The 22668-nt window shown below is 41.9% G+C and overlaps 1 protein-coding gene across 2 annotated transcripts in view; it reads left to right on the forward strand.

The window, feature by feature from the left end:
• Positions 1-22668, forward strand: part of LOC126396243 (cadherin-2-like) — a 430873-nt gene that overhangs the window by 51652 nt on the left and 356553 nt on the right. Inside the window, exons 2-4 of one of the 2 annotated variants that reach the window (XR_007570553.1) lie at positions 5941-5984; positions 6483-6588; positions 12560-12770. The exons of the other annotated variant lie outside the window; for it this stretch is intronic. The gene's annotated coding sequence lies outside the window, so the exon portion shown is untranslated. Of the gene's footprint in view, positions 1-5940; positions 5985-6482; positions 6589-12559; positions 12771-22668 lie in introns of those variants that run through there. 2 annotated transcript variants of the gene reach the window in all.

Below are 22668 nucleotides of genomic sequence, written 5' to 3' on the forward strand. Positions count from 1 at the left end.
ATCTTTATCTCTTGTTTCCATTCATGCTGTATTTCTATTTCTACTTTGCACGGAGCATTGGAACAAAAACAATTTCCCCCCGGGGATTAATAAAGTATTCTGAATCTGAATCTGAGAGAGAGAGAGAGAGAGAGAGAGAGAGAGAGAGAGAGAGAGAGAAGGATACTTAACATCATTATCATAAACATCAAAATTTAGAACACACTGTCACATTGTATAACTTTGTAAGGCCATCATGTACATGATTAGCTGAGTTTCTAGTGTTAGCTATCGCAAAGAACTAGAACTAGCTAAAAATTAACCGTCAAGCTAGCTTCTAGCCTACTTAAACAAACAAACTTACCACACGAGCAGAGACAGATGAAACATTATCCCGAAGCTAAGTGTCACATCCTACTCCAACTGGAGTGGCAATGGAGGAGTTTGCATCAATTTTTTTTCAACGATTTCAGCATTGCTAGGTTCTGTGTTCTGATGTGGAGTGGCGAGCATAGGTGGCGAGTGGTGTCTAGTGTGACTGTCAAGCAGTGAGTTGAGTTAATATCCCAGGATGCATTTTGCACAGTTTGGCGATTGCCTTTACTAGTTTTTGTTTAAACGATTAAAAGTGACGTCAAAGTAATTTCCAGATGTGATGACTTTGCAAATAACACGAATTTAAAACAGAATTGACATGCTTTGCTCTGAAGAGGTGACACTTCAAATAGCTGATTAGATGCGTTATAGGCTGTATCGATAGAGATGCAGGCAACAGTGGAGAGAGGGAGAGGGTGGACCCAAGAAGGGGTTCCGTGTGTGTGTGCATGCGCACGTGTGTGGAGCCAGGTGCGGAGTCAGGTGTGGCAAAAGCCACTGTATTTTTGCTGTTCATGAGTTATTATTGAAATTATTCAAACGACAAAAGCGACGTTCACATACCCATACGTAATGACGTTGTGAATAACACCCATTTCGACATTTGCTTTGACATTTTTTTACTGTCCCAGAATTGTCCCAGATGTATCATCTTTGTGTCCCAGTAGCAATTTCTTTTAGTCCCCGGGACGTCGGGACACCGTTACTTTCGAGCCCTGGCCCCAATATCCTCAAGTCCCCATTCCTGCCGGGCCACAGCATCCTCAAGTCTCTGTTCCTGCTGGGCTGCAGCATCCTCAAGTCCCTGTTCCTGCTGGGCCACAGCATCCTCAAGTCCCAGTTCCTGCTGGGCCGCAGCAGCCTCAAGTCCCCGTTCCTGCTGGGCCACAGCAGCCTCAAGTCCCGTTCCCACGGGGCCGCAGCAGCCTCCGGCCTCCTGGCTGACATTTGAACACGCCGTCAAATCTGAACTCCTATACTCTGTACAGGACATGCTAGACCCCTTACCGTTTGCATATAGGGCATTGAGGCAAGTGTAGGACACTTGTTAAGTCTTGTACTGAGACATTGGAGGGAAATATGAATCATTCACATTTGCTTTTTCTTGATTTCTCTCCTGCTTTTAATTGTATTCAGCCATATGTTTTAGCTCACAGACTTTTATCTAATTTTATTTGTATTTTAACATTGAGACCCGTTTGTTAAAAAGTCAACAAGCCAACACACAGAGGGTCTGGGTTAACAGAACACTGTCCGGTACCCGTTTGTCTTCTACAGGATCCCCTCAGGGATCTGTTCACAAATGAATGTCCTTAAGTACGCGGACAACTCTGTTATTGTAAGTCTTCTTCAGAATATGATCATGGCCCGATACTGGATGAATTTGTTAATTGGTGTGACCAGTCTTTCCTCCGCATGAATGTGTCTAAGACCGGTGAGATGTTTATTGATTTTCGGAGGAGGCTCTGTCTTTCTGCTCTTGTAATCAAGGGGGAGCCGGTGGCAGCAGTGCAGCGATATCAGTATTTGGGCACTGTGTTAGATGACAAGTTGAATTTTGACGTGAACACCGACAGCATCTGTAAGGCAAACCAACGGCTATTCTTTTTAATGAAATTTCATGAAATTGCTCTATTCTGCTTTTATTGAGTCTGTTTTTTTAACATTGTCTGTTGGTTTTGTAATTTGAACCTTAAAAACAAGAACAAGATGGAAAAAGTGGTCAAGTTGTGTTGTAAGATCACAGGTGTTACTTTAAATAGCCTACAGCATCTGTATGAAGAGAGGGTCACCTCTAAAGCTCAGTTTATTGTCTCAGACTCTCAACATCCCCTCCATGTTGAGTTTTAGATGCTTCCAACAGGGCAGAGGTTTTGCTTCCCTAAATGTAGCACCAAGCATTACAGAGCATCCATTGTTCCATCTGCTATCGCTTTTCTTAACCAGCAGTGACAACTAAGTGTCTATGATTTATACCTGACAGTGTGTGATTCTGATTCTGTGTGTTATGTATTGTACTGTCTGTAATACAGACAGTAGTCATAATTAAAACAGCACAAAGTGCCTCCCGGGGACAATAAAGTTTTACCTTACTGGCAAGGACCTTACCTTACCTTATATTTAATGTGTGTTTTAAACTTTACAGCAGGTAAAGGTATTTGGAGGTGTAACTGCACAGCAGAGCATGTGAGCGGAGCGGGTGAAAATTTCCGCTCCTCGCTCGCAGACCTGTCACTCTGTGCCGCTTGTCCGCTCTGCTTGGTTCTGCGCATTCTTCGCTCCGCTCCATCATAAATTTTATCCCGCTCCACTCGCTCACCACTCCGCTCAAAAAAACTGCGTCGTACTACCCTAACCTGTAATCTTCTATTCACAAATAAAACATGAGCTTGGTAGATTCTCCGGAGAAGCCCTCTCCCCGCAGTTAGGGACCGTTCTACACGGTACCGCTGGCAGGGTGGAAATAAGTCAAAGTGTAGAGGAGACGGACCAGGTTAAGCGGCCGACCTCCGGGGAAGCTCTCTCACCTCTCCCCGCAGTTAGGGACCGTTCTCCAAGGTACCGCTGCTTCTCTTCTCAGTTTCTTTTCTGAAGTACACAGTAAACTCTATAGTTTTGCATTAGCATTGTTTCGACCTCTCATTGTTCCAACCTCTCATTAGTCCGACGTCCCGTTGTTCCGATATGTGATTATTACTGTATTTGTGTACCATAGAGGATCAACAACGTAACAAAAGTAGGCTACTGGTCGAGATACAAGTGTCATAGAAAGGAGAGAGTGAAACACCATAACCTCCTGTTATTAACTCTGGGTGGGGAGCTTTCCGTGGTGCTGAACGGCTCCCGGCGGGCGTATTTCTGCCTTGATGGTGCGCCGCGACCGGCTCTGGGTCAGCTGGGAAAGGCTTGAGGCAAAGCAGGCTCACGGCTTATGTGTTTGCCACTTTCTTTTTCATTTTAACCCACACCATGATCTTTTCCTAACCCTAACCAAGTGGTTTTTGTGCCTAAACCTAACCAGACCTTAACCACAGGGCATCATGATGATTTCGGAACAACGGGACTTCGGAACAATGGGTTTAATATGGTCGGAACAATGGGATGTCGGACCAATGGGCTGTCGGAAAAATGGGCAGACCCCAAAAATAGTGTGGGTGTGCGCAGGTGCAAAGATGCATTCTGGGTGGGGCATGAGCGACCGGAGCGAAATTGGAGCGAGAGATAAGGCTCCGCGCCACCTTTTAAAAAAAATAGCCGCTCCTCGCTCAACACAAAATCCTCCCGCTCACCGCTCCCCACTCTGCTCACATGCTCTGCTGCACAGTGACACAGACATTCCACTACGCAAGTATTATGCTTGCAACAGAGTAGGCTACATGTGTAGGCTCTGGTGCAGGCTCTACATAGTGCTGATGCACAAGTACAAATCAGCCTTTACGGGGCAAACTGCTCCTCATCCGGGCAGCTGTCTCCGTGCCTGCAGTTGCCCATAGCAGGAGCTGTGTGAAAGTGAGGAGTCTTCACTCTGCAGTAAATCTGGTGACCAAAACACCCCTAGACGTAGCCTACACTGTTAACCGACTGGGAAAGAAACAAACAAAGAAACAAACAGAAAAAAAAACATAGCCACAGACGACAATTCTGGGCTTCAAGCCAGCACAGACATTCAAAACTTGAAAGCCGGTTAGAATCAATGCCTTTGACAGTTTAGGAAACCTGGACTAAAGATTACCAACAAGTTTTAAAAAAAAAAAAGAAATCTCATCATTCTGATGATTTCAGGTATATTGTCAAATATTTTGGTGACAAACCGATCTGAACACCATTTGAAACATGTGACATAGATATATAGATGTTAATTAATTTTGCATATTCTTAAAAATATAGAGTGACGGACTTCTGATTTGACTAGAGGTTGTAGCACGGCAAAGTTTTGTCACAATTCACTGGATGTGCTGAAAAAATTTCATTTCTCTGTATGACCCACTGGTGATTTATTATGATTTTTTTAAAGTATGGAATGTGAAATGTCTTGAAATTTAGATTTAATGAAATGAGCCATGGCCCCTTTAAAGGGATAGTGCACCCAAAAATGAAAATTCAGCCATTATCTACTCACCCATATGCCGAGGGAGGCTCAGGTTAAGTTTTAGAGTCCTCACATCCCTTACAGAAATTCCGTAGCGTTTTTGCATGCATAGCACCCCCTATTAGTTAATTTCAAATAAAACTTTCAGGTAATGCTTCAGTTACCTCTGTAGACATTTCCTACAAGTTTTGTGATGATTGGCTGAACGGTTTAGGAGTAAAATGAATTAATGTGCTGAGCCACAACCCCTCTAGAGATCATTGGTTAATATCATCAAAACGCAATGAATATCAATAAGCTGTTGACATATTTTGAAAAGTTTCATCTCATGATCCACAGAAAGTTTGGTACAAATTGGACCTACGCCTTAGGAGGAGATGTCACAAATGTGTTTTTCGAAAAATTCAATATGGCGGACAATTTAGTTAGGTGGACCTTGAGGGTTCCTGTGGTTTTCGTAGAACCCATTCACCTGAACATGTGTGTTGAATTTCAAGTCAATCTGAAATCTCAAAAAAAAAAAAAATTCTTGAATCTTAATTTTAGCGCCCCCATCTGGCCGATGGGCATTGTTGAGCACCATTTGCACACATCTTAAAATCATTTGTGCAAATTTCATGTCTCTCTGATTTCGCAGCTCACAGGAATTTGCGAAAACATTTCTGATGAAGACAAATTACAACAATACTAAAACAGGACAAAAACAATAGGGTTTCAGCCCTCCGGGCTTGAATCCCAAATACTACTAATAATATAATTATGAAATAGGACAAAAACAATAGGGTTTCGGCCCTTCGGGCTTGAACCTCTAATAATAAATATAGCCACAAGAAGCAATTCCGGGGTTCAAGCCAGCATGGACATTAAAAACTTGAAAGTTTGGTAGAATCAAGACCTTTGACAGTTCAGGACACCTGCATTGAAGATTACCAACAGGTTTTATGACAATCAGACAGATGCTCATTCATTTAGGCTATGTCCAAGTCTCAACCGGGCCATACTCTTCTTTGGAAGCATTGTCGCTTCCTGTTGGTAAACTGCAGAAACATTTTGGGGACATGCTTTAATGGCCAAACACACTGCAATTTAACAAAACACATGCATACACACAAAACACAAACAAATTAAGAAGACATCATCAATTTGACAACACATGTGCAGCATAATGAAAAACGTTCTCCAAATCCCACAACACAACGCATTAAGAGAACACACATGCAAATTTACAACACAATAGATTAAGAGAACACACATGCAAATTAAAAAAAACACAACACATTACCAAAAAACAAATGCAAATTCCACAACACAACACATTACCAAAAAACACATGCAAATTCAAAAACATAACACATTACCAAAAAACACATGCAAATTCCACAACACATTAACAAAACAGCGCTGCAAATCGCACAACACAACGAAGTGTTTCCAGGGGACACTTAAAAGTGATGAACAGGTCTGAAGAACGTGTTTCCTTTTGTTTACTTTTGTAGCTAACGTTGGCAGATCTGCTCTAACTGCACATATTGAGCAAAATGTAAGTATATATCATAGTACTGACACTGAGTGCATGCTTCAGATATTAAGCTATTGCTATCTGCTGTTAAATTTGCGTTAGCCGTGTAGGTACCTGCTGCGATAGATTAGCAAGTCTGGCAACACAGTTTAAGTACTGATAGGTTTAATGTTACTGAAATTACTAATAAAATTAAACCTCAGGCTTTGAAACATAGCTGGTGATACTTCAAGAAGACATGCTTCCTTTGTGAAGTTTACTGGCACCAACTTCACGTATTGAGCTAAATGAACTCTTTATCTTTTTTTTTTTTTTTTTTGACATTGTGGATGCATGATTCAGATATTAAGCTATTGCAGCTGATATCTGCCGTGATTCAGATATTAAGCTATTGCAGCTGATATCTGCCGTTAAATTAGTGTCAGCAGTTTGCAGGTAGCGTTACCTGCTGCAATAGCTTACCAAATAGCTGTTACTTCATTGCAAATGAATAACATTCACATTGTTCCTTTTCCCCAGGAAATGTATTGTCCTTATTGTAGCACTCAGTTGGCTGGGTGTGTTGGAAGATTTTGCAGCTCCTGTGGCAGCAACATTGAATGTTTGGCTCCCTTTCTAGAAGATGGTAAGCTCCTCTGTAAAAGTCAAGAATTTCACCAGTGCTTAAGTTTAAATGTCTTATTTGTGCATGACTTGGTGCCAGTTTAATGTTTGGTATACACATATTATTGTCAGTCATGGCCAACAACCTCCTTGGTGCAGGTAATTAAGCGTTTGTTCAAATCAAATCAAACTTTATATAGCACTTTTCATACATAAGACATGCAACACGAAGTGCTTCACAAGATAAAAACATACAACAAGAATACAACAAATATTGTAAGCCCGCCCCTTCCACCCCACACGCACAGGCACAAACACACGGACACACACACACACACACACACACACACACACACTGGTTTTCATGTTTGATGGGGACTCACTTTTTAATCATCACTTGTGGGGACCACCCTTTCCACAGGTTCTAGAGGTGTGAAAAAAATCAGGTACACTATCCACAGCAGTGTTAGCTTATATACGACTTCAGACATCTGAATTAATGAAATAATGATTTCCCCATCACATATGGGGACCTTCGAAAAATCTAGTTAACATGTTTGGTGGGGACCTAATTTACATATATTTACATATTATTTACATAATTTGTTCACACACTTCCTTGTTTTTATTGTGTTTAGTGGGGACTTTGCAACAAATGTATTAATAATGACAAATAACATGCATCTATACCTTGTACATGCTAAGATTATCGAATTTGTTAAATAAAGGTTTAATCTACCGTTTTAATCTAAGTAGAATTAAAAGATGCATGAGTAGTATATCAGTAACAGTTCAAATTTTGAAATTCAGCTTAGCTTAGTTGTTCAAAGATAATATAGAGATGTAACATGAGGCTTGAAAAGGTGCTAGTGATGCAAAGCATCACTCTTGCATAGTACCTCTTGCTATGCATGTAATAATCTTCACAACATAGCAGAATGTATGTTTGATTGATTGATATCCCTCAGTTTGATAGGATTATTGGTGTAATTAAAGTAAATATTAATAGATGAAGCAATAAAAAGCTCCCTCACTCACACAAAAAAGGATTGAAAGAGTAATAAGTTATTGTTTGGATATTTTCTGATCCATATCATACCCACAAAAAGACAAACCTTGAAACCCTTCCCTGGTAAAGCTATTCTTTCTTTAATTCTCACCCAGTCACTACTATTTTTAAAATATTTTTAATCACAGTCAACCGCTGAGCATCAGCTAACTACTGATCAATCACCTGACACTTAGTACCACCATATCAAAACTAAACCTACTACTAAGTAAACTTGAAGACATTAAACTCATATTTAGTTTGCAGAGTTCAACTTTTAATGAATTCGACTTCATTAACAAACTCAACAAATTAAGTTAAATGAGGCTCCATACAAACACATTGCCTATTTTTTAAGAAAAGCATTCCAAAATGAAATAAATTTAAATACGACTTTCATATATGCTCCTTTCAAAATACTGTAATTTTTGGTTATTATTGACACCTCAGAACAAAGCCATGAAATGCTAAAAGATAACAGCACAACACACTGAATGTGTCGAAAGGGTCCACTGAACATGTTGATCATTTGAGACGTGAATGTAAACAAAAACTGCCCTACCTGAGAGTTGATCTTCACACTATTTCCATTGTACTTCCTTTTGTAGGCTGTAATGCGGTTGTAAACATAAAATTTCACGTTCTGCCAGTCCCGGTTCTTGAGAGCCTCAGGTTCAGCCATTAAGCACTCCACACAGTTCCTCTTTGCTGGTACAATGCAAGATCTGATGAAGTGATTCATGTGCCTTTCCACGGCCTGCACCTCTGTCTGCTGCCAGGGTGTTCTGTTCCTCTTCTGACTAGCTGTACCTTGAAGTAGTCAGGAAAACAAATGTGTAAATGGAAAGATAAGGAGTGTAGGTTGGAATTCTGTTTTGAAGTTATTTGCGCCTGCAGAACGACTATCTACACTATAGAATTACACTGTCAAATACTGGTTTGTGCATTCTCCTTGGACTGAAATGATAAATGGAGTGAGGGAAAAGATGATTGGGACGCAAAAAGAAACAACAACAAAAAAATAAATAAATATAATTCAGGTCCAGTTCTTCCTACGCATCTATCCACACCCTTGTGTGGTGTTGTGGTCTGTGGGACATAAACAAAAATAATGCACATGGTTATTTTTTCAACCTGAGACTCTTTGGCCTTGGCTCATTTTTTGTGAAGAACCTAAAACAGAACACTTTTTCAATGAGTGCAGAATTTTTAGTTTAATTCATACACTGACAATACATACTCAAAAAGGAGCAGACACAATCAAAAAGAGAGATGTGCAAAGACTTCACCTGTAGATGAAGGCTTCATAGCACTGACTCCTGAAGGCATCTCATCATCTGATCATAGTGGTTTGTGTCTTCTGGACAATGGTGGCCTTTCATTCCCCTTAGTAAATCGCCTCTGCTGATGCTTCTATAGAATAGAATAGAATAGAATAGAATAGAATAGAATAGAAAACTTTATTGTCTGGAACCAAAAGGCAACAGAAATTTGTCTTCGACAAGGCTCAACACCAGGTTTACACACACACAGAAGACATTTAAAACACATCCAAGACATTTACAGGATCAAAAAACACGCAAAAAAGGTACATCAGATGACACATTGACACTTAAAAGAAAAGAAAAGGACCAGCAGCAAGTCATGATCAAGGCACTGTAATTCCTCTGCTGTTGAGGGCTGTTATTGCAGTTGGAATGAATGATTTTTTGTAGATTGTTTTTCTGGCCAGTGGGACTTTGCATCTCCTGCTAAAAAAAAAAAAAATCGAACTACTACTTTACACTGACTGAAGGTGTGTTGTGGGAACGACATCCACAATACACTGATAAATAACCAAGAAAAAAATACATTCTGAAGATTAAGATCTGCCCTCAGTATCTCACTACCACTAACCTTATAGATGCATTACATTAAATTGTTGGGTGGACTGATTCACACTAGACAACCATCACATTTAACCTCCTTCCTCCTTTTAGCTGCTTAAAATAATGAAAAATACAAGATTATGAAATAGAGAGAGTGTAGAATTAAATGTGAAGTGATCAATATGAATGTACCTGTTGAGGAGAGCTGTCTGGACCAGTGGCATCACCCATCTGAGTCTCTGACTGGGGTTAAGGATAGGGGTTGTCCACCACCGTGCTGTGAGATGCAATGCTGGTCATCTGTAAAAACATATTTATTAAGAATATAAAACTACAAGAAACAAATGATCAATCTGCTGCAAACACTGCAGAATATGTATAAGATGGACCTCTTGTTCAGACAAAATCTCTAAGATGAGATGCATGTCAACATTAACCAGACTTCAGAGAGGTAAACTAAATTCATAGTTAAGTATTTCTTATTGGCCAGCCAAGCCCTGTCTGTGTTCACACAAGTCAAACAGAGCAGGTCTTCATGGGGACATTTCACACATGTTGCATTTCCTTGTGGAGACCAGTTTTGTCAAGGGCTTCAAACACAGGTTTTACTCAGACACTCTACCTTACACTGACTGAAGGTGTGTTGTGGGGACATCGTGAGTGTCCACAATACACTGATAAATAACCCAGAAAAAAATATGTTCTGAAGGTTAAGATCTGCCCTCAGTATCTCACTACCATTAACCTTATAGATGCATTACATTAAAATGTTGGGTGGACTGATTCACACTAGACAACCATCACATTTAACCTCCTTCCTCCTTTTAGCTGCTTAAAATAATGAAAAATACAAGACTATGAAATAGAGAGAGTGTAGAATTAAATCTGAAGCCAGTTTTTATGTTCTTAAATGAATATTTTACCTGGTCCCAACACCTTACTATTATCACTTGTGCCACCTGACAGTAATAATTTGAATGCTTAGTATTACAGGAATATCCTGAGTATTGTTTCAAATACAAAATGAAAGTAATTTAGTCAACAGTTTCTAATGAAATAAAAGTATTAAATTAAATATTTATTGTTAATTTAAATACTCCTACAATGCAATGGAAAATGTAACATCACTACAAATATTGAATAGAAATTCATCATAGCAAAATTAAAATCACACATTAAAATAAAATCTAGAAAAGTATGCAAAATTCTTTTTACCACACACCCTCTGAGAGTTACCATTTAGACTACACATTTAGCAGTGTCTTTTTAGTTTGCATGTAACTTTTAAATTGTAGTAAAATGGTTGAGGCCTACACTCAGCATCTGCAGTTAGCTTAGTGCTAACTAGCTATCATGCGATCAGAGCTAATCAACCTAACTTAAGGGTTGATCACTGGTTATATTGATTTGCCACATAAATGCACTTACCTTATGTTATACTTTTGTTCCTGTGTAGAAATCCTTTGCTTGTTAGCTGGCATCTCCTGCAAACAATCTGCCGTGTCCACCATGTGAATTGTGATCTTTAACACAGAAAAGTACTTCTTGCTTCTGAAATCCTTCCTCAGGAGGACCAGGAAATGGGCGGTACCAACCATATTTGGAAGAATGTGTGTGTGGAGCACTTGGTGCAATGCCAGCCAGAAACTGTAGTGGCCGCTGCTGAGCACACCTCTCACACACACACACTGACAAAAAAACGTGCTTTCTGGGCCAACGCTAAAAACCTCACAGGCACCTTCAGAATAGCTCCTGCATTCATTTTAAAGGGTTTCCCGTATGGGGACCTGATTTTTTGACCCCACACAGGTCCCCATGACGTGACTGTGTAAACAGATCATTGTCCCCAAAACATGATGATTACCAGCACACACACACACACACACACACACAAAGACATGCATTAACTGTCAGTATAGAAACATGGCATAGGGACATGGCAGGACGCTAAGGATCAAGGTGAGGAAAACACCACCTATGGGAGCCATCCACACCGAGAGGGGTCACAGCCTACGCCCACAGGGAGTGCCACCTACAGAGACCACCCCTACCCGGAAAAACTGGGGTAGACTCCACACAAGGTGCAGAGCCCCACAGTCCTCCGGGCCTGAGGGATCTCCAGGATGAAGTCCCCACGGGCAGACCAGACACACCTCCCAGTGTGGAGGCCCCCCATGAGGAAACACTAGAGCTAAAAGATTATGAGATAGGATAAAAGGCATAGATAAAATTGCTTGAAAATAGAAAATAAAAATGCATAAAAATTTAAGAGAGGAAGATCTAAAAATAAGGGTTTGAAGATTTAATAATAATAAAGTGCATAAAAACTTAAGAATAAATCAATAAAAACATTAAATATTAAAAATAAAGTAAAATGAAATGATTAAAAGAATAAAAGAAATCAGTTAAAAGCCAATTTAAAAAGGTGAGTCTTGAGCCTCCTTATAAATATATCAACAGTCTCAGCAGTCCTGATGCTCTCTGGCAGGCTGTTCCACAAGTGTGGGTCATAATAACAGAATGCTGCCTCACTGTGGGTTTTTGTTCTAACTTTTGGGATGATTAAAAGGCCGGTGCGGGAGGATCTCAGGATCTGCGAGGGTTGATATGATAAAAGCAGGTCAGATAAATAAGATGGTCTGAGACCATTAAGACATTTAAAAACGAATAAAAGAACCTTAAAATCGATCCTAAAACACACAGGGAGCCAATGCAGCGATTTTAGAACCGATGTAATGTGCTCCCGCCCTCTGGTCTTCGTCAGCACACGAGCACCTGAGTTTTGGAGTAATTGGAGATTGGAGATGTTTTTTTTGGGAAGACCAGAGAGCAGGGCACTGCAATAGTCTAAACTAGAAGAGATAAAAGCATGCATCGGCAACTCTGGCTATATTCTTAAGATGATAAAAACCTATCTTTGTTACATTTTTGATGTGTGGAATACAATTAAGCTCAACCATAAATAGAAATTTAAAAAACTGTTTTCATTCCTGTACAGTGAAAATAAAATAACTCGAAATCCTAATAGAGTTGGGATTGACATGAGTGTTTGACAGTTTTTTGGCATTATTTTGCAGGTGCCCTGGATGAGGCCCCTGAGTATATTGCAGAGCTGGAGGCTAAGCTACAGACCGTGTCCATGGGGCCGCAGACCATCTGAGCAGATTTTGTGTGTCTGATCAGGCCATGAGATATTATGAGATTTCCATCTCAGGAGGTGTTCCAAGTGTTTTGGGAGTCTATTTTTTATATGAAATGTCTCAATAAATTACTATGAATGCGGGTTAATTTCTGTGTTTATTACATTTTATTCCAAGGTACGAAGACGAAACTACCATAAGGTACAGGGCCAAACTGTGAGGGGACCATCTTTAGGGTGGACATGCCCTCTAGGATGTGACACAGTAAAGGGCGAGGGTGGATGTGGCTCAGTTTTGCTCCAGAGGTCATGATGTGTGGATCTGGTAGGGGTCCTGGAAGACAAAAGACCACTCATCAACTCAGAGAAATGCAACATCATACATTCTGTAAAGATTTTTTTTTTTCACACACACAAATACTATAAAGATTTTCTTCCATATCTCCCATACTGTGAAGATGATGTTTTTTTCTTCCAAATCACACATACTGTTAAGATTTTTGGGTTAAAAATCACACATACTGTAAAGAAGATGTTATTCCTCACCATCTACCACATAGTTATAGGCTAAGGTCTGAATGGTATGCATCATGTTATATTGAATGCATGAATTTTAAGGGTGTGTAAGTTGGCTGCCTTACCAGTATAAGCAGGATACAGTGTGGACTTCACTCCAGTCTTCCCCAAAGATTTGGGCTTCTTAACTACAAGGTCAGTCGCGGCCTCTGCATATACTCCCTTTGGGTAATACACAAAAAAATGTTAGTGAATATCATGTAGTTTGTTAAATCTATTGTCCAAAAGCATGACTGGGAAATTCATAAAATCAGAACTACACAAAAACGTAGGTATAGCAAACCTGGGTCCTTGGTCAATGCCACCTCTGTGGTTCACTGGTACAGGCCAGGGAAGGTGGGACTGCTGGAAGGCCAAGTTGCAGGTAATGTGCTGTTTGATATACGATAATAAAGCTGTCAAATGGTTACAAAACCCTTTGCCTGCAGCACAGCTGCAGCTATATGCTGTGACAGCAGGTGGCTCATCTGCCTCCAGGATAATCTGAGAAACAACGAGAGATGGATTATTGACATTATATTTTCAAGTCATCTTAAATAAGAGCTCAACATCTAACGTTACTTGCTAAGCTATCGCAGCAGGTACTTACACGGCTTACGCAAGTTTAACAGCAGATAGCAATAGCTTAATATCTGAAGCATGCATTCACAGTGTCAATACTATGATATATACTTGCATTTTGTTCAATATGCGCAGTTAGAGCAGATCTGCCAACGTTAGCTATTGGAAAAAGGGGGACGGACACGTTCTCCAGACGTGTGCATCACTTTTAAGTGTCCCCTGGAAACACTTCCGTTGTGTTGTGTGATTTGCAGCGCTGTTTTGATAATGTGTTGTAGAATTTGCATGTGTTTTTTGGTAATGTGTTGTGTTTTTTTAAATTTGCATGTGTGTTCTCTTAATGTGTTGCGTTGTGGGATTTGGAGAACGTTTTTCTTCATGCTGCAAGTGTGGTCAAATTGATGAAGATATAATTTGTTTGTGTTTTGTGTGTATGCATGTGTTTTGTTAAATTGCAGTGTGTTTGGCTTCTCAGGGCCACCGTAGAATACACCTGTTTCATAATTATTATTCAACACACCCTGCAAGTTCTGTAATGACTGGACAATCAGTTTGTGATTTATGATCTGATTTGCATTGTTGCATGCCCATTTTTGCATTTGTGGTGCCCCCTAGTGGTCAATTTAAATAAAACTTTAAGGATATGTTCCTGGTACCTCATTAGACATTTCTTGTAAGTTTTGTGATGATTGGCCCAAATGTTGTGGAGTCATTTGCTGATCCACGCCCCCTTTAAAGTTCATTGGTCAATATTTTTAGGGCTTGAACCCCTAATAAAACAGGATGAAAACGATAGGGTTTCCGCCCTTCGGGCTTGAACCCCTAATTAAACAAAGACTGCTCGACTTGAAGCAGTCTCAGTGACTGAGGGGTCTCTCACTGACATTTTGAATGTCCAACTTTCAATGGGCAGCAGTATTGTGCCAAAATACAGCAAATTGCTTGTTTGATTTGATTGATTAAAAAAATGAAATGATTTCCAATATTATGTTATTGATCTAAATTAACATTAAAGTGAACACAGAAGAATGATAGTTAAATTTAAAAGAGCATGTTTCTACTGACACTGGTACTGACACTGACAACAATTTTTTTTTTGGTTGGAAAGAAAATCTGCTTAAGTGTTTGCTCTCCACTGCACCTGGTTTACCATTCATAGATAAGGAGATCAACAAACAATAAATGTCCAACAAATTTGATAATGGATGAATTGTTAACATATGTCAGAGCCTGTTATTTCAAACAGGCTCATTCACAAGTTAAGGGTGGGTGACATATTAATGATGCTTGATGTATGGCATCTTTTTCCATGTGGAATGTGTAAGATTACTATTTTTCAAACATAGACACACACAAATACACACACAAAGACTGACAAACATGATACGTCACTAACACTTCGCTGCCCATCCAGACCATTTTTTCCTAAACGCAGGCAAGGCGTGTGTTTTTGTACCCCAGAGCCCCAGGGCCCCAGGGCCCCAGACCACAACTATTAATGGCATTTTGCAACCACAAAGCACCAGTGCAAATTGCAAATACTATTCATACATGAAGTTGGGAGCTGTTAGTGTGTTTCCAGCTCACAATGAACAAATCCTCACATTTAAAGGCATGCCACAAGAACAGTTGAACTTTTTAACTGCTAACATCTGACTGATGACCAAGAGCTTCAAATTCAGAGCAGAAGCATCAACAGTTCCTGTCTGAGATGAGCCAGGTGCTTAAATACATTAAATTAATTTGCAAATAAATCAAAAGCATTTGTGAATATCTTCCTAACATTTACAACTTTCGAACAGGCATTTTTGAACTCAGTTTTTATTTGTGACTCGAAAAAACATTTGTGGATCTCAGTTCTACACGTGTGGATTTGTGTTTTACACACACAGAGTTTTGAAACAAACTTTCCGCTGGTCTGAACGAAAATGCACTCGTATCACTCAGCCATTTTCGGATAGCACCTGATCACCCAGCTGATGACGTCATGTCCGCATGTCAAAGTAAGAGCTCGCAGTGAACCGCACCGTGTTTAGGTAGGTTACATTGTTTTAGTGAGGTTACATTAACTGTTGTAAGATATGACGAGTGGCAACACCCTGGTTAAGGTCTTTGATAGAACAGCTGTTGGTGTTGGTGGCTCTTTTTGTTTAGAAATGTTGTGTTATAGTTTTGTTGTTCACTGTTAATATATAGATTGCGCTAAGCTAACGTTAGCTACTGAAACGGCTTCTGTTGCCATGGCAACAGTAAACATTCATGTTGCGGGCTGGGGGGACGAAAGCAGGGTGCAGCATTTTACACATTGTAAATAGACCAGAAGTCAGTACCATCCAAGCTGTAAAGAGGGCCATGGTAGAAGATGCTGGTGACTGACATCCAGACATCTCTCCACAACCTTTCAATGCTAGTGTGATCAGTAGAACATTATGGGGTTTAAGATTTAGACATTTTCAGCACAGCATTTAAAAGACCATTTTATCGTTAAACAATAAGTAAGGGATAATGTATAGTGAGCCTCACTATACATTATCCCGCTTAGAACATGGCTTAGGCTACTACTAAAACATTCAGTGATGTGACACAAAATAATGTTTAAAGCACATTTTATTGATTCAACATTCGCAAAAAGAAATATGTCTGATCTAAATGTGATGTCCTGAAAATGCTGCATTTTGCCACTCCGATCCTATTTGGCCTGTGTGGACTAACGTTTTTTGATGCTCCTCAGTCTAAGGCCATTGCTGTGGCGTCCCTAGCAACGGAGCAGCAGAGCAGCGGTGATAATCAAGAAATACACAGCAGAATTTTGTTGTTGACCAATCAGAATCAAGTATTTAAGAGTGCCATGTTCTAAGTACCACTGGTGGTGTGGTGCATTGTGGATCGGGCAGCAGACCAAGGCGGGGGCCTTGGCAGTCAGATCCTCGGCTACGGAAGTTGGCTCTTGGGACATGGAATGTCACCTCTCTGGCAGGGAAGGAGCCGGAGTTTGTGGAAGAGGTTGAGCGTTACCGGCTAGATATAGTTGGCCTCACCTCGACACATATTTCCGGCTCTGGAACCCAAGTCCTTGAGAGGGGTTGGACTCTCTCCTTTGCTGGAGTTGCTCCAGGTGAGAGGCGGAGGGCCGGGGTGGGCTTTCTGATAGCCCCCAGACTCTCTGCCTGTATGTTGGGGTTCACCCCGGTAGAGGAAAGGGTTGCTTCCCTGCGCCTTCGGCTCGGGGAACGGGTCCTGACTGTTGTCTGCGCTTATGCACCGAACAGCAGTTCAGAGTACCCGCCCTTTTTGGAGTCCCTGGCACGGGTGCTGGATAGTGCCCCGACCGGGGACTCCATTGTTCTGCTGGGGAACTTCAATGCTCACGTGGGCAATGACAGCAGGACCTAGAGGGGCGTGATTGGGAAGAATGGTCTGCCCGATCTGAACCCGAGTGGTGTTCAGTTATTGGACTTCTGTGCAGGTCGCAGTTTGGCCATAACTAACACCATGTTTGAACATAAGGATGTCCATCGGTGCACATGGCACCAAGACAGCCTAAGTTGCAGGTCAATGATTGACTTTGTAGTCGTATCATTTGACCTGCGGCCATATGTTCTGGACACTCGGGTGAAGAGAGGAGCAGAGCTGTCAACTGATCACCACCTGGCGGTAAGTTGGATCAGATGGCAGGGGAGGACGCCGCGCAGACCTGGCAGGCCCAAACGAGCAGTGAGGGTCTGCTGGAAACACCTGGTGGAAGAACTGGTCAAGATGATCTTCAACTCCCACCTCCAGGAGAGCTTCGACCGCATCCCGAGGGCAGAGGGGGACATTGAGTCTGAATGGGCCTTGTTCTGCTCTGCTATTGTCGAGGCGGTGGCTGCAAGCTGTGGCCGCAAGGCCGCTGGGGCCAGTCGCGGCGGTAATCCCCGAACCCGCTGGTGGACACCAGAGGTGAGGGAAGCCATCAGGCTGAAGAAGGAGGCCTACAGGGCATGGTTGATCTGTGGTTTTCCGGAAGCAGCTGGCGGGTACCGGCGGGCCAAGCGGAGCGCAGCAGCGGCAGTCACGGAGGCAAAAACTCGGGCGTGGGAGGAGTTTGGTGAGGCCATGGAGAAAGACTATCGATCGGCTCCAAAGAGGTTCTGGCAAACCGTCCGGCGCCTCAGGGGGGGAAGGTGGCAACTTGCTCACACTGTTTACAGTGGGGGCGGGGAGCTGCTGACGTCAACTGGGGACATTGTCGGGCGGTGGAAGGAATAATTTGAGGAGCTTCTCAATCCCACCAACATGTATTCCAGTGAGGAAACAGAGCCGGGGGTCTCGGGGCGGGTCGTCCAATTTCTGGGCCAGAAGTCGCCGAGGTAGTGAAACAACTCTGTAGCAGCGGAGCCCCGGGGGTGGATGAGATTCGCCCTGGATATCTCAAGGCTCTGGATGTCGTAGGGCTGTCTTGGCTGACACGCCTCTGCAACATTGCGTGGACATCGGGGGCAGTGCCTCTGGAGTGGCAGACCGGGGTGGTGGTCCCCATCTTCAAGAAAGGGGACCAGAGGGTGTGTTCCAATTACAGGGGCATCACACTCCTCAGCCTACCCGGTAAGGTCTACTCCAGGGTGCTGGAGAAGAGGGTTCGGTCGATAGTTGAACCTCAGATTGAGGAGGAGCAATGTGGTTTTCGTCCCGGACGCGGAACCGTGGACCAGCTCTCCAGCCAGTCCACATGTGTTTTGTGGATTTGGAGAAGGCTTACGACCGTGTCCCCAGGGGCATCCTGTGGGGGGTGCTCCGGAGTATGGGGTTGGTGGCCCCTTGCTAAGGGCCATCCAGTCCCTGTACCAAAGGAGCGCGAGTCTGGTTCGCGTAGCCAGCAGTAAGTCGGATCTGTTCCCGGTGAGAGTTGGACTCCGCCAGGGCTGCCCTTTGTCACCGGTTCTGTTCATAACTTTCATGGACAGAATTTCTAGGCGCAGCCGAGTGGTGGAGGGTGTCAAGTTCGGTGACAGGAGGATCTCGTCTCTGCTTTTTGAGGATGACGTGGTCCTCCTAGCCCCATCGAACAGTGACCTCCGGCTCTTGCTGTGATGGTTCGCAGCCGAGTGTGAGGCTGCTGGGATGAGAATCAGCACCTCCAAGTCTGAGGCCATGGTCCTCAGCCAGAAAAGGGTGGATTGCCCTCTCCAGGTCGAGGGGGAGGTCCTGCCTCAGGTGGAGAAGTATCTCGGGATCTTGTTCACGAGTGAGGGTAGGATGGAGCGGGAGATTGACAGGCGGATTGGGGCGGCATCAGCAGTGATGCAGGCGCTTAACCGGTCCGTTGTGGTGAAGAGGGAGCTTAGCCAGAAAGCGAAGCTCTCGATTTACCGGTCGATCTACGTTCCAACCCTCACCTATGGTCACGAGCTGTGGGTAGTGACCGAAAGAACGAGATCGCGAGTACAAGCGGCCGAAATGAGTTTCCTCCGCAGGGTGGCTGGGCTCAGCCTTAGAGGTAGGGTGAGGCGCTCGGACATAAGTCCGACAAACTTTCGGTTTCGGAGTTAGACTGGCATGGCGCTCCCACTGTCGCTAACTGCACTCCCTGGAGAAATACTCTAAAATTTCTACAATATGCATTTTGAAGGATATATTCAGAATGTAGGTAACACAGTGTGTGCAGATGAACAGTGTTTAGCTTCATCCCCGTGCCGCTCCCAGCACCCAGACTGGCAGCTGGACTGTCGGGGGGCTGCGGAAGAAGTCAAACAACGTTCATCTGTGCACAATGCGTTGGCACACAGCTGGTTGAATAGGAGCAAAGTTTCCCTGCTTCCCTTCACTGGTTCCTGTACAGCAGGGACAGTCGTTGTTCCACTGTCATAATCATTAAAAAACAAAAGCAGCTTGTGTATACATTCAGTAGGCTATATCTTCAGTAGCTAGCTAACGTTAGCTAACCCTACACTTTTCAGGGTTTGATTTTGGTTTTGGAACAGGGAAGAAATGTATATCTTTTTCCAACCTCTCCAGATAACGGGTATCATTAATACACGACGTGCCCCAGGCACAACATTTAGCTCCAAATCCACAAAACCAGCCTAAAAGTGAAGGCAATCTGAAAAGACTGCATTAGAGTCAATGGAGCACAGCTGTGTTGTTGTCGGACCCTGGTCTGAGCCAGCCCGATGCTACATTATGATTGGCCAGTCTGCGTCCGGGGGCGGGACTTAGCGAAGGGTCAATTGGACGTTTCCGTTTCCACTCCGATCCTATTTGGCCTATGTGGACTAACATTAACTGATTTTGATGCTCCTCAGTCTAAGGCTGTTGCTATGGCGTCCCTATTAACGGAGCAGCAGAGCAGCGGTTATACCTCAAGAAATAAACACTGCAGAATTTTGTTGATTGACCAATCAGAATCAAGTATTTAAGAGTGCCATGTTCTAATAGAAAATAAACACAGCTATTCATAAAATATATTTGTATTCATAAGAATGAATAAAAATGCAAAATACAAGTGTACTTACATCTGATCTAACCCATGCAGTCTATGTTCTAACTGCTGAGTTTTCTAATTTCAACAGAGCAATAAGTCATGATGACACAAAAACACTATGACCAGTAGATGGCGGTAGCAGGTAGGCTGGCCAAACAAAGACAACTGCCAACTGATTATACATATAGAAAATACCAACTATGCTAAAAACAACAAATGGGGTGAATGACTGCAATAAATGCAATGGTAAGTGAAAAATGACACAGGTTATCTTTTACAGGTTGGATGGTACTGACGAAGGGTCAATTTACAATGTATAAAATGCTGCACCCTGCTTTCGTCCCCCCAGCCATGAATGTTTACTGTTACCATGGCAACAGATGCCGTTTCAGTAGCTAACGTTAGCTTAGCGCAAGCTACATATCAACAATGAACAATAAAACTACAATACTACATTTCTAAAGAAAAAGAGCTTCCAACACCAACAGCTGTTCTATCAAAGACCTTAACCAGGGTGTTGCCACTTGTCATATCTTACAACAGTTAATGTAACCTCACTAAAACAATGTAACCTACCTAAACACGGTGCGGTTCACTGCGAGCTCTTACTTTGACATGCGGACATGACGTCATCAGCTGGGTGATCATGCGCTATCTGAAAATGGCCGAGTGATACGAGTGCATTTTCGTTCGGACCAGCGGAAAGTTTGTCTCAAAACTCTGTGTGTATAAAAAGCAAATCCACATGCGTAGAACTGAGCTCCACAAATGTTTTTTCGATTCACAAATAAAAACTGAGTTCACAAATGCCTCTTCGAAAGTTGTAAATGTTAGGAAGATATTCACAAATGCTTTTGATTTATTTGCAAATTAATTTAATGTATTCACAGATATTTTTTTTAATTTGTGAAATGTGTTTGTGTATTTGCAGATCCGTTTTATACTTGCAAAATATTTTTGTGAGTTTACAAATCTTTTTTTGTATTTGTGGAAGGTGTTTTATATTTACAGATTACACATTTACACAGATTGTCGATCTGTTGACACACATAATTATGAAACAAATCTATCTCCATAGATACAGAGAGCAGAGGAGAATTGTAATTGTAATTGTAATTATGACCTTTTTAGGTTCTATTTCTGTTTTCTGTTTTCATTGACCAAATATAACTTTCTGTAGGCCAACTCTGAGCTTTTTGACTGGACAACAGCAAGCAGCAGCTACGCTGATTTCAAGCCAGTAGTCTGCTTTGCGGCTCCTTTAAATCGACAAGCACCATCAAACATTCTAATGATTCACGTGGTGAGCGACTAGAGCAACCAAAGCTGCCACAAATATTTTTGACAGTCGTGCTTCTTGAGCATCCACGAGAGACTTTGCCTCTTTGGAAGCTTCTGGTTTGAACGCACAGTAAGAGTTTCTTCAGCAGAGGAGAAAATGGTGGAAACACAAAGAGGTCAGAGAAATGGTCTCTAAACACAAAAACACTGAGTAATTGAAATGCTACAGATGAGCAGGGGGAATGTTTGTCGTCGATCTCATTTTTGGATATGCACACATTTCCCACCTAACAAAATAACGCTATAACGCCAGAAATAAAATTATCACGATACTAAGATATTTGGAAAAACTGGAAAAATGCAACAGTGCAGCAGTGATGACTTTTGTCTGTCTCAACTTTCCATCAGCAGAGTGATCACACTAACAACACTTTCACAGTCTAATACTGTGATGCAGTTCATTTCATTTCCACTGGGTGTCCACACCTTGCAGGCCCACAAAAGGGCATGTCTGTGACAACCAGTCACATCTGTTAAAAGAAAGCATCACACCTAGCAACAGGGTCAACCACACCCCCTCAGTAAGATAAAAGTTTCTGTCCCTTCCTTGTTCAGAGCAAGGCTATTCAAGAGAAGGCTGAGACACGGGGTCAAACATGGGGGGATTGCACGTGCGCAGTAAAATCTGGTCTGCACTTCCTCAAAGGCTCAGTAGATGGCATGAGACCGCGGAATAATCAGAATCAGAATCAGAATCAGAAATACTTTATTGATCCCCGAGAGGAAATTATTTATGTTACAGGTGCTCCTTGCAAGAGAGGAAAGATACGTGAAAATATAAGAAATTTAAACAGTAGTATTAACAAATATATAGTTAAATAAACAGGAATTATTAACAAACATAAACGTAAATAAATATATATATATACATATATATATTGTAAACTGAACAAGATTATTTACACAAACAGAATATATACAGTCAGGGTGANACAGTAGTATTAACAAATATATAGTTAAATAAACAGGAATTATTAACAAACATAAACGTAAATAAATATATATATATACATATATATATTGTAAACTGAACAAGATTATTTACACAAACAGAATATATACAGTCAGGGTGAATGGGGTTATTGCACAAGTTAAATTAAATTACTGCA

The sequence above is a fragment of the Epinephelus moara genome, chromosome 10 (assembly GCF_006386435.1).
Source record: "Epinephelus moara isolate mb chromosome 10, YSFRI_EMoa_1.0, whole genome shotgun sequence".
Lineage (NCBI taxonomy): Eukaryota > Metazoa > Chordata > Actinopteri > Perciformes > Serranidae > Epinephelus > Epinephelus moara.